General features: G+C 42.9%; 1 long non-coding RNA gene across 1 annotated transcript in view; it reads left to right on the top strand.

Moving 5' to 3' along the window:
* LOC147121090 (uncharacterized) overlaps positions 1-12,065 on the top strand; it is a 30,183-nt gene extending 18,118 nt beyond the window's left edge. Inside the window, exon 3 of the long non-coding RNA XR_015076445.1 lies at positions 11,722-12,065. This is a non-coding gene — a long non-coding RNA (uncharacterized LOC147121090). The remainder of the gene's footprint in view (positions 1-11,721) is intronic.
* The last annotated feature ends 996 nt before the right edge of the window (positions 12,066-13,061 follow it).

Genomic DNA, 13,061 nt, shown 5'->3' with positions numbered 1-13,061 from the left:
TGAGAAGGTGGTGGTGGGCCTTCTTCTTGAACCGCTGCAGTCCATGTGGAAATTTAACCCATCAACTCCAGTTTCTAGTCTCCTAATTAGTTACCTAATGGATCCTACTCTCCCTTCTTGAAAAGAGATGTTACATTTATTATCCTCCAGTCCCCCAGCACAATTCTTCCCCCTCCTCCTGCCACCAGCCTAACCCCAAAGCTTATAGCAGTGTAAATGTACTTTAGCACTGTAAATGCTTCAAACAACCAAATTGCTGGTTTTCCAGCTTAGTACAACCTGAGGCCTAAGTAGGAGTTAAGCCAAAGAGTGAGTGAGCATTGCTAAAAGAGAGGGAAGGATGGCAAGTGGCTTGGCACCTAAGCAGCTTGGGGAAACGAGATGGGTAAGCATTGGCAAGGAAGGGTGACAAGTTGGATGGTGGGGGCAGGTGGCCCATGTGTTGAGGCCCTGTGACTGGCAGGCACCAAGAAAGTCTGAGGGAAGTAATAATAAGGCCTATTCCCACCTCTGTAACATCGCCCGTCTCTTCCCCTGCCTCAGCTCATTCACTGCTGAAAACCTCATCCATGTCTTTTTTACAATTTGTTTTTATGGGATGTGGGCATTGCTGGCAAAGCCAGCATTTATTGCCTATCCCTAATTGCCCTTGAGAAGGTGGTGGTGAGCCTTCTTGAACCGCTGCAGTCCATGTGGTGAAGGTACTCCCACAGTGCTGTTAGGTAGGGAGTTCCAGGATTTTGCCCCAGCGATGATGAAGGATCGGCGATATACTTCTAAGTCAGGATGGTGTGTGACTTGGAGGGGAACTTGGATGTGGTGGAGTTCCCATGCGTCTGCTGCCCTTGTCCTTCTAGGTGCAAGAGGTCGCGGGTTTGGGAGGTGCTGCTGAAGAAGCCTTGGCGAGTTGCTGCACTGCATCTTGTAGATGGTACACACTGCAGCCATGGTACGCTGGTGGTGGAGGGAGTGGATGTTTAAGGTGGTAGAAGGGATGCCAATCAAGCGGGCTGTTTTGTCCTGGATGGTGTCGAGCTTCTTGAGTGTTGTTGGAGCTGCACTCATCCAGGCAAGTGGAGAGTATTCCATCACACTCCTTACTTGTGCCTTGTAGATGGTAGAAAGGCTTTGGGGAGTCAGGAGGTGAGACACTCGCCGCAGAATACCCAGCCTCTGACCTGCTCTTGTTGCCACAGTATTTATGTGGCTGGTCCAGTTAAGTTTCTGGTCAATGGTGACCCCCAGGATGTTGATGGTGGGGGATTCAGTGATGGTAATGCCATTGAATGTCAAGGGAGGTGGTTAGACTCTCATTTGTTGGAGATAGTCATTGCTTGGCACTTCTGTGGCACGAATGTTACCTGCCACTTATCAGCCCAAGCCTGTACGTCGTCCAGGTTTGGTTGCATGCGGGCATGGATTGCTTCATTATCTGAGGAGTTGTGAATGGCACTGAACACTGTGTGCAGTCATCAGCGAGCATCCCCATTTCTGACCTTATGTTGGAGGGAAGGTCATTGATGAAGCAGCTGAAGATGGTTGTGCCTAGGACACTGACAAATGGTAACTAGTGGGGTGCCACAGGGATCGGTGCTGGGGCCTCAACTATTTACAATCTACATTAATGACTTGGATGAAGGGACTGAGTGTAATGTAGCCAAGTTTGCAGATGATACAAAGATGGGTGGGAAAGCAAGTTGTGCAGAGGACTCAAGAATCTGCAAAGGGATATAGATAGGCTAAGTGAGTGGACAAACATTTGGCAGATGGAGTATAATGTGGGAAAGTGCGAGGTTATCCACTTTGGCAGGAAAAATAAAAAAGCAAATTATTATTTAAATGGAGAGAGATGACAAAATGCTACAGTTCAGAGGGACCTGGGGGTCCTTGTGCATGAAACACAAAAAGTTAGCATGCAGGTACAGGAAATAATCAAAAAGGCAAATGGAATGTTGGCCTTTATTGCAAGGGGGTTGGAGTATAAAAGCAGGGAAGTCCTGCTACAACTGTACAAGGTATTGGTGAGACCACACCTTGAGTACTGCATACAGTTTTGGTCTCCTTATTTAAGGAATGATATACTTGCATTGGAGGCAGTTCAGAGATGATTCACTAGGTTAATTCCAGAGATGAGGGGGTTGACTTATGAAAAAAGGTTTGAGAAGGTTGGGCCTATACTCATGGGAATTTAGAAGAATGAGAGGTGATCTTATTGAAACATATAAGATACTGAGGGGGCTCGACAAGGTAGATGCAGAGAGGATGTTTCCCCTCGTGGGGAAATCTAGAACTCGGGGGCATAGTTTCAGAATAAAGGGTCGCCCTTTTAGAACTGAGATGAGGAAGAATTTCTTCTCTCAGAGGGTCGTAAATCTGTGGAATTCTCTGCCCCAGAGAGCTGTGGAGGTTGGGTCATTAAATACATTTAAGGTGGAGATTGGCAGATTTTTGCAAGATAAGAGAGTGAAGGGTTATGGGGAGCGGGCAGGGAAGTGGCTTTGAGCCCAAGATCAGCCATGATCTTATTGAATGGCGGAGCAGGCTCGAGGTGCCAAGTGGCCTATTCCTGCTCCTATTTCTTATGTTCTGATGTTCTTATGCCCTGAGGAACTCCTGCAGCGATGTCCTGGGGCTGTGATGATTGACCTTCAATCACCACAACCATCTTCCATTGTGCTTGGTATGACTCCAGCCAGTGGAGAGTTTCCCCCCCCGATTCCCATGTCACACTTGGTCAAAAGCTGCCTTGTAGTCAAGGGCAGTCACTCGCAGCTCACCTCTGGAATTCAGCTCCTTTGTCCATGTTTGGAGCAAGGCTGTAATGAGGTTGGGAGCCGAGTGGTCTTGGCAGAACCCAACCTGGGCATCAGTGAGCAGGTTATTGGTGAGTAAGTGCAGCTTGATAGCACTATTGATGACACCTTCCATCACTTTGCTGATGATTGAGAGTAGACTGATGGGGCGGTAATTGTTGCCTCTAGACTTGACTAGTCCAACGCACTCCTGGCTGGCCTCCAAATTTCTACCCTACGTAAACTTGAGGTCATCCAAAACTCGGCTGCCCGTGTCCTAACTCTCACCAAGTCCCGTTCACCCATCACCCCTGCGCTCACTGACCTACATTGGCTCCCAGTTAAGCAACGCCTCGATTTCAAAATTCTCATCCTTGTTTTCAAATTCCTCCATGGCCTCGCCCCTCCCTATCTCTGTAATCTCCTTCAGCCCCACAAACCAGCCCCCCTCCCCCCCCACCGAGATATCTGCGCTCCTCTAATTCTGCCCTCTTGAGCATCCCTGAATATAATCGCTCAACCATTGGTGGCCGTGCCTTCTGTTGCCTAGGCCCTAAGCTCTGGAATTCCCTGACTAAACCTCTCCACCTCTCTACATCTCTTTCCTCCTTTAAGATGCTCCTTAAAACCTACCTCTTTGACTAAACTTTTGGTCACCTGCCCTAATTTATCCTTATGTGGCTCAGTGTCAAATTTTTTGTCTTTTAATACTCCTGTGAAGCACCTTGGGATGTTTTACTATGTTAAAAGTGCTATATAAATACAAGTTGTTGTTGTTGTTGATGAGGCTGTGGGGATAAATAACATTTTAAAAAACAAACCTAAATTAATGTAATGAAGGTTGGGGGTGAGGGGGCCGACTGCGAATTCAGGGCCAATATTCCTAAAATATTTTTTACATTGGTGCCATTGAATTAATAATCAGCTAGACTAACTATCATGATTGACGTATTTATGACAGTCCTATATAATGTACATTTTAATGCAGCATAGACTGTGCTGTCTTAATATTGGAATAGATGAGAGAGTATAATAGAATCGTAGAATCACAGAATGATACAGCATAGAAGGAGGCCATTTGGCCCATTTTGCCTGTGCTGGCTCTTTGGTAGCATTATCCAATTAATCCCACTCCCCTGCTCTTTCTCCATAGCCCTGTAAAAAATCTTCCCTTCAAGAATTTATCCAATTGTCTTTTGAATGTTACTATGGAATCTGTTTCACCAACCTTTCAGGTAGTGCATTTCAGATCACAACAACTCGCTGTGTAAAAAAATGTTTCCTCATGTCGCCTCTGGTTCTTTTGCCAATCACCTTAAATCTGTGTCCTCTGGTTACTGACCCTCCTGCCACTGGAAACAGTTTCTCCTTATTTACTTTATCAAAACCCTTCATGATTTGGAACACCTCTATCAAAACTCCTCCTAACCTTCTCTGCTCTAAGGAGAACAACCCCAGCTTTTCCAATCTCTCCACATAACTGAAGTCCCTCATCCCTGGTACAATTTAGTAAATCTCTTCTGCACCCTCTCCAAGGCTTTGACATCCTAAAGTGTGATGCCCAGAATTGAACACAATATTCTATTGTATGATATCTTGGATCAGACAGAAACAAAGTTAAAATAAAGTGCTCCTGCAAAAACATATGTATTTGTGGGACTTTTCTGGTGTGAAGAATTTAACTTATAAAGCTTCTTGTGGAAAATCATAATTTAAAAAAAATATATGAAAATGTACTTATTGTCTTGGGGGAGTTAAGCTGATTGGAACTCAGTTTTGAGAAATACAAAACCGGACATGTGTGTGTGTGTGTGTGTGTGTGTGTGTGTGTGCGAGCCAAACAGTTCCTCCACATTCATTTATCTATACCCTAAGGCACCTGTACTCAAGAAAATACCTCAACCAGACTCCCATTAAAACAAGGGAGGAGAAGAAAGGGGGGTGGGGGGGAGCTGGTGAAGGAGTCAACATTTCATAACTGAAAGTGAAGGGAAACATTACAGTGAAAAAAACCAGTCTGGTTTGTGAGAATTGCACTGGGTAAAGCTGCAGCTTGTGTGCACCGACAGAGTAGTCTGAGTAAGTCTGCAGAGTTAATCGACCAAGTTCACATGCTGCATGTGGGTGGGTAAAATGCCTTCATGTCTGGCTCAGCGACTTTCGTTCACATCACTGAATCAAGATGTGAGATATTATCTCGCTGCCGATTAATCACTTTTTTTTTGTTGCTCTGTTTTACTTGGATGGAAACCCAGCATCTTTTCAAAGCCAAGTCATTTATCAGGGTATGAAGCCCAAAGCTATTCCATTCAGAAAGCACATGTTTGGCTGCAAAGGGTGTGCTGGAATGCACTAATGGCTTTGTAGCTTTTAAAGAGGCGGAACTCAATCCCAGTATCCTTTGCCTTGGGCTTTATGGGACTTTCCAAAACTAAAAACGACCAGATGGCTCGACATTAAAAATAACCAGAGAAAATTAAACTGAATGTCAACGCTTAACAAAAACATCTACAGTAAATTCCACAGTCGACTAAACACAATACTCCTTATAACTTCGGGTCAGTAAGCTAAACCTTGTGGTCAGTCACTAGAACCATCTGGAAAATGAATTCAGTTTTCACGTGGGTTTCTTACAGCACTCGTTCTCATATGTGAAACTTTAAAAAAAAACACAGGCACTGACTTGTTTATAAAAGTGCATTTCCTGACAGTTCAGTTGAGTACTTGGATTAATTCTTTGAATTCAGTTTAAAATAGGAACAATTATATGACATCTCATGTTTTACAAAAAAGCAGCAGTTCTATTTTTTTTTATTTTGTGTGTGTGGAGTACAAGCTGGAGAGTGATAAAAATAACAATTACACTGGAAACAATCCAGTTTAAATGGGTTGCGTCTTCTGGAGAAAAAAATCAGAATGGCACAATTTCATTTTTAGCATACAATAATGCCTTTTGATACAAATTATATCATGTTTTTTGACAAGCAAAATAAAATAACAACATTTAGAATGGTGTCCCTTCAACTCATAGATTCCCAAATAAATCAAATAGCTTTAACATTTTACCGTTTCAGGTCGATGACCTTTTTCCAGTTCTGACGAAAGGTCATCGACCTGAAATGTTAACCCTGTTTCTCTCTCCACAGATGCTGCCTGACCTGTTGAGTGTTTCCAGCATTTTCTGTTTTCATTTCAGATTCCCAGCATCCGCAGTATTTTGCTTTTGTATCATTGATATTTCACTGGTCATAAATAAAATGGAGCCAACTGTTGGTTGATATGGCTTTCATCAGAGTGGTTTGGGAGATTCTTTAATGGGTCCATAGGTAGAGGAACAATGCGATCAGTGACAAAACTACGTAATCCTGTCTGGCGGTTCAAGTGATTAGATTGAACTTTGGAAGTTTTATTGACGCAGGGATACCCTCCCCTCTCCCCCCCCACCCCCCAGTGAAAACGTTCAGACAACAGTGGATATTTTATTTACTGAGGGGCTAACATGGTGGCCAGGGGCGGCGATGGGGTCATGCAACCCATGCGATTGAACAGTCAGGTGCCCCGAGCGGATCCAGTCGCCAAAGCGGACGGATGCCCGGGGCCTCTGCAAGGCAAATGCCGCCCCGATGATTGCATTTGAGTAGAGTCCTCAGAGTGAGTTGTCCCGGGAGCTGCAGTTCCATAGAATCCCCCAACTAAAGCAACAACACTTCTGTCCTTTTCTCCTGATTTTCTTTCTTATATTCTCCATTGGACCCTCCATTTCTGAAAGGTGGCAACTTACACTGAGGGAGGGCCCAGGAGCGACAACAGTCCTGCGTGTGTGTGTGCGTGCCTGGACAGCGAGTATCAAAAGTAAATGCAATTGCTGTTGTAGAGGCTTTGCAGCAAAAACCAATGCTGTCCACATCTAATGACTATATCCACTCAGTTCCAGCAGGCATCACCAGTCAGAAATAGGAACTGTGGCTGATTTCTGCCTTTCCCTAGCCCAAGTGGTTTACTCCTGCCAGTAGAATTTCCACACCACTGGAGAATGCCAGACTTCAGACTTGAGATTAAATGTCATTTTCCCTATTCATTTCAGGTGAATATCTCTCTACACAGATTACAATTTCTTGTTGATTTTGGTTTTATTAGAAGAAACTTTGGACGTTTACTCAACTGTTAGCTGACTAAAGAAAGCAAACAGTTCAAATAGAAAAAGACCCGGCTGGCATATTTGTGGCGTTTCGATTGTTCTGCCTTGTTCGACTTATCCCTGCAATTGAGAATATTCAAAGGAAGTGTCTCCATAAAAAAGAAAAACACACAGAAAGTTCATGCCTTGAAGTCACTCAAGCAGCTGGATCCTAGGCTAGTGTACAGTATTACAACATACCGCCAGGTGCTGGCTCTGCTGGGTCAACTGCCTCCACTTTGATCTTAGAACAATGTGTGACCCACCACCTCCTCAAGCTTCCCAAGCCAACAGCACCGTAGGTCATCAATAGCCCTGATGAGCTGGAAAGCTGCATTTGTTATGTCTGCACACGATATTTTCATTCAGGATGGGGGTAGGAATGCGGATGGGCCTAGGGATTGCTGTCTTGCTTAACACAAATTCTAAAATTGTACTGCACACGTGAAGATACGTTTCTCACTCACCTTCCTGGGGAAAGGATAGACAGAGCACTGAGGCTCGGTCACACAAAGTGGGGAGGTGACCCACACCACGTCCCTCTCTTTTTCTGTGGCAGTGAGGTTACCTCAAAAAAAGGTTTTTAACTGTTGTAATGTAGGAAAGTTGTATGGTGGAAAGTCCTTTGCTTTTGCAGTTATGTTTGGTAGGAGAGATGTAAATTCTTTGAGAATATAATTTTTAAGAATATATGTTAATGTTTTTCATTCTACATTTTACTACTAAACAAGTAATCTTGTTTCCTCCTAGGTCCAGCTTACCTTCCAAAGACAGGGTTGTGGTAGTGTAGTGTAGTGTAGTGGTTATGTTACTGGACTAGTAATTCAGAGAATGTGAGTTTAAACCCCACCATGGCACTTTGAGAATTTGAATTCAGTTTTAGGAATCTGGAAAGAAAAAAACTGGTATTAGTAAAAGTGATCATGAAGCTGTCAGATTGTTGTAAATACTCAACTGGTTCACTAATGTCCTTTAGGGAAGGAAACCTGCTGTCCTTACCTGGTCTGGCCTATATGTGGCTCCAGTCCCACTCGAATATGGTTGACTATTAACTACCTACTGAAGTGGTCCAGACAGTTCCATCAAACCGCTACATCATCTTCTCAGGGCAACTAGGGATGGGTAATAAATGTCGGCCTTGCCACATCCTGAGACTGAATAGTTAAAAAAAAATGCAAAAATCTAATCTGTGGCTTGAATGAGCATTGTAAACAGACCCTCCTCAGCTTTGGAGTGAGGGTTTATCGAAGCCCATATAGGTTCTGTTAAAGAGAACTTAGAATGTTCTGTCTGATGGCTCGTGGTACAGAATGCACTTCCAACCATTGCGCAATATTTTTTCTCATTTCAATATATGGATCAATCTTGATGACAAACTGGTTTCTATGGGGCCTTGATAACAATGGTTTGCACTGTGACCTTTATCAGACACTTCCGGGTAGCTTTTAAGGATAATGTTTTTATGGACTTTCCCCATTTGGGAAAACAGCAGCTCAGAAAAAAATGGACATCAGAATTTAAAAAAAATATTTTCCCCAATTTCTTTTTCTCCTTTTCTGCTCTCCGGTCCTGAAGACAGTGATCATGCTAAGGTCACAGTCCATGCTGCTGCCAGCACTTGGGTCACTCAGCAAAATGGAACTATTACGGTTGTCCTCAACACTAGGGAGGGAACAAATAACAGTGTTTCCTGCAACCGCTTCTGGAAGTACACGTTTGTGGAGTGAGATGACAATTGGGCTTAAATGTGATGCTTCATGTAGTTAAGTAGTCACTCACCATCAAAGCTCACATATGAAGAATGACCACTTGGGTGAAGTGCTGTAGGGAACCCAGCACCCATGAGCTTAACCCAGCAAGCAATCAAGACCTTCAGAGGGGGAAGAGAAGGGAGGGCTGGGGAGACAATTGGTGAGAAAAATTTAAAAAGCACAGAATTTTGTTAATATAAGTACTGCCAATGCCTATCCTGTTAAAGTGCACTCTAACTGCTGTGTTTTGGAGCTTCTCCTCCTTGCTCCTGCCTCTTGTGTGTGCTACATTTCACCCCTCAGTCAAGAGGGCAGAACAATATGCACTTTGCATGGTTAAACTGAGCTTCCCAGTTTTAGTTAAATATAAATGTCACCCTTACTGGGCGATTCTGAAATGATTTACATACAGTTAGATAGGATGGCTTTTTTTGAACTGTTATACAGCATCTGGGAAAAAGCTATAAGGGATTAAAAAAATACACAATACTCAGAGGGAAATGAAACTTGAAACTGGCTAGACAAGCAGACATCATGTGCAGCTGAGTCAGACTGCGGGAACTGAATAAATAGCCCATGTGGATGTCTGGCAAGATATAGTGTTCATGAATATACACCTCATCTGGTAGGGTGTGAGTCATTGGTCACATGGGGTGCCACTATAAGGAGAGTTTATGACCAGTTCCAGGAAAGGATCACATATGTGAATGAGCACACAGGTGAAAGCACTTTGCCAGTCATCTGTGTCTGCTTATGGTCGTCTTGTCCATACAGACTGCAGTGTTAAACACTCATCACTGTTTATCGCTATTTAAAGCAACATACACTGCATAAAGTTGCAGTTTTACAAGCAATATATCAATTTCTGATATCTGTGACTTTGCATTTCTTGTATGACAGACTATTGCTGAAATCTAAGTGCCATTCCAACGACCTCACTAAGTTAGAGAAGACACACGGCAGAAAAAGCCAGGGCAAGCAGACTAGGATTTATTCCAACTCTAACAAAACAGCAATCTATTTTTATTTTTAAAAAATGAGAATCTAAATGATTCTTTTGGAAATCAAGTAAAGCTGTATGCTTTCAATGGAGAGGATTGAGAGGAGGTATGATCCATGCTTTTAAAATGCTGTAGATGTAATCAAGTTATTCAACTTCTGAGCACAGAATTAGATAGTTGGGGCAGATTTCCCTGCCCACACCTACCCTGGCACTAGGCTGGGGCAGTGCCTCTGAGATGTGCTGTGTTGGTCCAGGTTCAGGAGTGCCTCTATTTCCTGTCCTGGGACATTAATATGTTCCCAGGGTCACCCCCTCAGGTACTATATAAATGCAAGTATTTCTTTGTGTCCAACTGTCAACTAAAACTTTGCGATACCCTGGCACAAATCACAGCCATTGTAATCAGGACAGCAGGATAATGTGATTCTCAATCCGTGCCACACTGCTATGTGCAGGTTACAACCGAATTTCCTTTCCTCTGTCCACTTCACTCCCCTTTCAGAAAATGGTAGAACACCACCAACCACCCCAGCAACTACAAGACTAGCTAGTCAGATAAGATAGGATAGATCTGTCCCATTGCCAACTTAGCAACTTGATCCCAAAGTATGTAACAATATTACACCAGTATATACAACTATACCGACAGACTTATATTAATAGATACTCCTATGAATTCTCTGTAAGCTAATTGCTCAACTGCACCAAGATAGAAATTTTAGCACAAGAAGAAGTTACATAGCTTTTTATGCATTTAGGCCCCTCTCAGAGGCTAGTTTTATGCAGTCCCGTTTTCCTGCTTTTTTCACCATATACTCTTACAATTTTTTAAATATAATTGCCCAACATCTTTTTGAATGGTGTAATTGAATTAGTATTGATCATCACTGGTGGCAAAGCATTCCACATTCAGTTAACTCTTTGTGTGAAAAGGTTTCTTTTATCCTCCCTCATTATGAATCTAGCACTTACCTTGAGATCATGACTTTTTTTTGAAACCTGTCTACTGAATTTTAAGGATTGATATATCTGCAGGCCTAGATCCCTTTGCTTCTCCTCTGTGTTGAGAAATTTACCATGTCCCTTTTTAATTCTCCTTTCCTAAATATTTTACTTCACACTTTTCTATATTCAAACTGCCGCTGCCACTCTCCCAATCTGTTGATTGTCCTCTTGTAGTCTCCTGAATTCTACCTGACAGTTTGCTGCTCCTCTCAGTTTGATATCACAGCCTAGAAATTAGTCTGGACTCAGCGTTGTGCGACTATTGTGTGCCCAAACCTAGAGGCCCGAGATAGTAACTTAGAGATGACAAGTGACTCAGTACTAGAATCAGGCTCTAAGCCCATTGTCAAAACCTTCAGCTTTTCATTATTAATAATAATCAAAAAATAAGTAAGCCAATCCAGAAAGAAGGGTTCGACACGAAACGTCAACTCAAATTTCTCTCCACGGATGTTGCCTGACCTGCTGAGTTTTTCCAGCATTTTCTGTTGTTATTCCAGAAATATAGTTGTTGTAATTACCTACAATGCTGTTCATAGCAACAGAGGGGCAACATACCTATTAACCTATAAAATGCAATGAATTTTCTTTTCAGGAGAGGCGTTAGATCGAGGAAGGATGAGATAGCTGGACAGTAAGTCAACAGTGGAGTGGGGGGTGGCCCTTAGGGCCCAGTCAAAAGCTAGCATTTTGTCACCAATATGTGTTTAAAGGCTCATATTTCTCTTCTTAGACTATCCATCAAAAAAAATTGCATGCAGTGTTGCATACTTTTCCTGATGCTCCAGGCATCTCAAAAATGAATGTAGAATTTATTAAGTTTTAGTATAACCCAAGTAATGTTCACAGTCCTGTAAATTTCAGTGTCAAATGATTTATGATATACAGTACAACTATCGACGCAGACTGAATATGTCTAAAAGAGTTTCAGTTTTTTTCTGATAAGGTTCACAGAAGCAAAGTGCTGACAATTTTATTTCTCTTCCTTATTAGAAACCAGCCCACAGAGATCAAAAGGAGTCAATTTGCTTTCATATTAAGACAAATACCAACATAAAAGACAACACAATCTTTTACAGGAGTAGGACAATGTCTGGTTTTACTTTGCAGCAACAGGCATACAGAGTTCAGTGGCTGAAAGCAGGTCTCCAGGGTTAGGCCTGAGAGCAGTGAACTTGATCAGTGTTGTGCTTCAGACCGGAGCTACATTCTACCCAGTGGTATTATTTTTAGAACATATTCTGTTTAATTATACATGGAGAACAATGTACTTCTTTTCTGTAAGAAAGTAATATATTTCATGCGAAAATAAACAAAACTACTTTTCCTGTTAGGTGAAGCAGCAGGCCTTGTGTCTGTGTATTATTTCTCATATTGTAAAACACGAGAGGGTTGAGTGTTGCCAGACACATACGTCTGCTGCTCTTTCACACACATCAATAATTTGTCACTGTGAATGCATGCTGACACCCTCATCCATGCCTTTGTTACCTCCAGACTCGACTATTTCAATGCTCCCCTGGCCGGCCTCCCACCTTCCACCTTCCACCTTCTGTAAACTTGAGCTCATCCAAAGGTCTGGTGCCCGTATCCTAACTTTCACCAAGTCCCGGTCACCCACCAGATCTATGCTCGCTGAATTACATTGGTTCCCAGCTCGGCAATGCCTCGATTTTAAAATTGTCATCCTTGTATTCAAGTCCCTCCATTGTCTCACCCCTTCCTATCTCTGTAACCCCCTCCAGTCCTACAACCCACCCCCACTACCTTGTGCCCTGAGATCTCTGCACTCCTCCAATTCTGGTCTCTTTCAAATCACCGATTTTAATGGCTCCACCATTGGCCTCCGTGCCTTCAGCTGCTTGGGCCCTAAGCTCTGGAATTCCATCCCTAAGCCTCTCCGCCTCTCTATCTTTCTCTCCTCCTTAAAACTTACCTCTTTGACCAAGCCTTTGGTCACCTGTCCTAATACCTCCTCATGTGGCTCAGTGGCAAATTTTGCCTGATAACGCGTCTGTGAAGCACCTTGGGACGTTTTTACCACATTAAAGGCGCTATATAAAGACAAGTTGTTGTTGTATGTGTTCTAAAGGTATTTTTAAAGGTGGCAGCTGCCATTTAATATTGTGGGGGCAGATTTCCCCCTGGGTGCAAGGACACAAATACCACTAGCACTGGTGTAAATAATGCTTGTGCTCAGGGTAAGTGCAAAAATAGTCATGTGGTTATGTTGGAATTTTCAGTTTCCAATTTCAAACAACCAGGACTATACTTTTAGGCAAGTGACATAGCTCCTGACAGCACAATTGGGGCATGCAAGAGCTGGGAATAGA

This window comes from Somniosus microcephalus, chromosome 3, assembly GCF_052327205.1.
Source record: "Somniosus microcephalus isolate GS21.2 chromosome 3, FLI_Smic_1.0, whole genome shotgun sequence".
Taxonomy (NCBI): Eukaryota; Metazoa; Chordata; class Chondrichthyes; order Squaliformes; family Somniosidae; genus Somniosus; species Somniosus microcephalus.
The sequence above is the reverse complement of the archived record's forward strand: the minus strand, read 5'-3'. Positions and strand labels throughout refer to the sequence as shown.